This window comes from Urocampus carinirostris, chromosome 19 (assembly GCF_059441175.1).
Source record: "Urocampus carinirostris isolate Australia breed hairy pipefish chromosome 19, RoL_Ucar_1.0, whole genome shotgun sequence".
Classification (NCBI taxonomy): domain Eukaryota; kingdom Metazoa; phylum Chordata; class Actinopteri; order Syngnathiformes; family Syngnathidae; genus Urocampus; species Urocampus carinirostris.
In genome coordinates this window covers 12,565,938-12,569,599 of record NC_142367.1, presented here as the reverse complement: position 1 = coordinate 12,569,599, position 3,662 = coordinate 12,565,938, and positions in this window count along the sequence as shown.

Below are 3,662 nucleotides of genomic sequence, written 5' to 3'. Positions count from 1 at the left end.
TTCAGACACTCCTTTTACTTGAGTAACACACTTCGGTGCTGCACCTTAGCACCGCGCGTACTCCCAAGGGGCCTGCTTAAGGCACGAGGTGTACCTTTCGGCGGTAAACTTCGGTTCCTCGCGCACTTTGGCTCCGGAGTGCACATTTGATTTGAGGGACGGAGCCCGAAGCAAACCAGAAGTGGACGCTTTGGCTGAAGTACGTGCGCCGCCAAAATAAATCACAAAGGTTTACTTCAGGCCCAGTCCCTCAAATTGAGTTCATCGGTCGGGTTCAGGCCGGTTTGGACTTTTATACCCGCGAGCCGGTTCAGGTTGGGCTGGATTTTTTAGGCCAGATCTTCCTGGAACACAATTAAATTTTCTATTTAGTGGGTCAGTTTATGTGCGCAAACTTAATCAAACGAAAAGAAAAGAGGACATTGTTGACAAAAGAAACTCGCATTTCTAAAGAACAAAGGAGAGACTGTGTGGAAATAAAAGGAGTTGAGTAAAGAGTGTAATGACTATAGCATGTTACTTTAAAAAAGGAATTAGTAATAGTTATTTATTACTTCTTAAAAAAAAAGTAACTAAGTTAGTAACTGAATTACTCTATAGAAGAATTCACTAGTTACCAGCAAAAGTAACTATTTTCGTGACTTTATAAAAAAGTTATGTGTCAAAGAATTAAAAATTTTCGGAGCAAATACAAAGCACCGTGGTGATGTCTTAGACCGGAGTTTACTTGTAGAGATGGGAGTTATTATTTCTGGAGAACTTTTTTTTTTAGCTAGGCTCACTAAAAAAAGCCGTCTCTTTCAGGTTCTTTTTGTTGCTTTAATCCCTACATTAACAATTATTATGAATCATTATGCTAGGAAATACTTAAAAATGGGGGGAGTTTAATAAAAACAAAAATGGGGGAAAAAAGAAACAAAAGAAAAACCACAATAACAAACGGAAGATGTGAGATAAAAAAACAAAAAAGAATGATTCTTTCATTTTTATACAACCACATTAAGTCAGGTCAAGTCATGTTTATTTGTGACGCCCTTAAACACAAAGAGTCTCAAAGGGCTGCACAGACCACAGATTATTGCAAACCACAGACTATTATGACACCATCCCCTGATCTAAAACCTACATGAGGGTAGGGAAAAACTCAAAAACCTCAACATGAGGAAAATGAAGAAACCTTGAGAAGGGACTGCACATCAGGTAATCCCCATTAAAAAATCACAAGAATATTCATTAGAATATTTATGAATGTTCAAGAGAGAAATACAAAACAGTTTTAACCTTTTTTATAATCTGCAAATTTAACACAGAATCCCCACCAAAATGCCTATTGACAAGAGAAAAAAAGCGTGTCAGAGGGAATCAGCTCTGTATTGGTGGGATTCCGGCTCCCTTTGATCATTTCCAAAAGACGTTTTTGTTCACGAATGACATGAGTCTGTTGCTGCTGCACTCACCAAATGGCCTTTTCTTTCGGCGCATAGTAAATACTATATTCATAATCGCTATCCATCTATATGGCAATCGCTATTTTGAATGTGGACATGAACCGAAAACACGCGACGTAAACAACTCGCAGGTTAGTGGAAAACCCCGCAGCCAAAAACGACTTCTAGTTTTCGGGAGGCACGCCAGCGTTGGCTTTCTTCAGCCAAATAAAGGCACCGCTTTTGACCGTCAGTCACGGTAACGGCGTTGTGACGGTGGGAAAAATAATAAGTTAGATTACCACCGTTACAGTGATGTAACTGTGTTTTCACATCAGTGTTATTTCAACACTGACTGTAATTAATAACATCCTTTCAGTAACGCATGCAATACTATTAATCAGTTGGCCATTTTGGCGCAGTCACTCCGCTAGTGCCACAAACGCAAACATGCACCGCAATCATGCCCGAGGCCTGACATATGTCCCTGCCGTGTTATTGATTTTTAACGGCATTAGTATGCGGGACCCGGGCGGTCGCCCGGTGGCGACGTGGGTCGGGCTTCGACGTAAGGGCGTGGACGATTGCGGCGTCGCCATTCCAGAGCTGAGTCATTGTAAAGCCGCTGATAAAGATGTGAGTGCACGCCTTGAGATTGTGTTTGTGTGTACACGGTAGCCTTGACCATGAGGTGACACGCGGGTCGGATTAAGATGACAAATGAAGGAGATGCTACGGTGTATGTGCGGATATTAAACGTGCAGTCGCTACTTGTAGTCGTCAACGCGGATGGGCGTGCCGGTATGCACAACAGTCGATAGGAAGATACAGTCAAAGGCGATTCCAATGTAGCAGACACCAGAGTGTATATCTAGAGCAGGGGTCTTCAACCTTTTTCAAGGTGAGAGATACTCAAGTCAAGTCAAGTCAAATTTATTTATATAGCCCTTAATCACAAAAATGTCTCAAAGGGCTGCACAGGATTACAATGATACTTGATCTTAAACCAACATGTGGGAAAGGAACAACTCAAAACCTCAGCGTGAGGAAAAAGAGAAACGTTGAGAAGGGACCTCACCATTGGTATCCCCCTTACAGGATGACCAGGGTGAATTACATTTAGCATTACAGTACACAAACATAGTAAACACTAGGTAACATGTTGAAAATTTGTCCGGAAAGTGCATGACAGCAGTGATGCCCCCAGCCTGTAAACTAGTCCAGAAAGTCTATGACGGCCACGATGCAGCTTCCCATCTCTGCCAGCTGGTCCATGCAGGTGTTCACATGCTTCAGGTCAAACACTGGTCTGCTGACTCATCTCCAACCGTCCTTCTCCTTCATATCACCACTAGGCAGGCAGTCGGAAAAAGACAGGACAATACAGAATATGAGGTGGGCATCAATCATAAGCTTTGGAATAAAAGTGTGTCTTAAACCTTGATTTAAAAACTTCCATTGAGGTTGCAGTTCTTATCCCCGGAGGCAGAGCATTCCATAGCTACTTTTTGTTACTATTTAGAGCAAAGGGAACCCAGTTCGATACGCATTTCTAAAAGAGCAACTTAGCTAGATAGCTTGCTAAATAGCTATAAAATGTAGCCTGGTACTTAGCTAGAAAGATAAACAGTTAAAAACTAAGGGGGAGCTAGATAGCTAGTTATAAGAATAGAAAGTCATCCAAATAGGCAGATAGAAACCTAAAAACAAAACTAGATAGCGAGCTAGAAAGGAGACCAATAACTAGCAAAAAAAAGGAAAAATGTTAGCAAGATAGCTTGAAAAAATGTAAATTGCTAGCTAGCTTGTTAAATAGCCACAAAGGTAGGACAATAGCTTGCGACAAAGCTAAAAAGTTAGCCAAATAGCTTGCTAAGAAACGTGCCCATTGTTAGCTCATTTGCTCTATAAAACCCCTGTTATTGGGATGTTAATTATGTTGTATTGTTTGTAAAATAAACCAATAAAAAGATGAATAAATACAATGGTTAAATACACAAGTATATTCTCATTCCTCTCTCTTAATTAATTGCTTAAAAATAAATACCAATATTTGAAAACATATTTTCTGTCCATTAAGCCCAAGAATTTATTTAATTGAATTTTTAAGACAAGAACTTATCATGTTATAACTATTTTGTTACAATGTTATTACCAGGTTCATTGTTAAAAAATAGGGTTAAATATACTGAGCCAAACAATAGAAAAAACATTTTACTAGAAAATCACAATGAC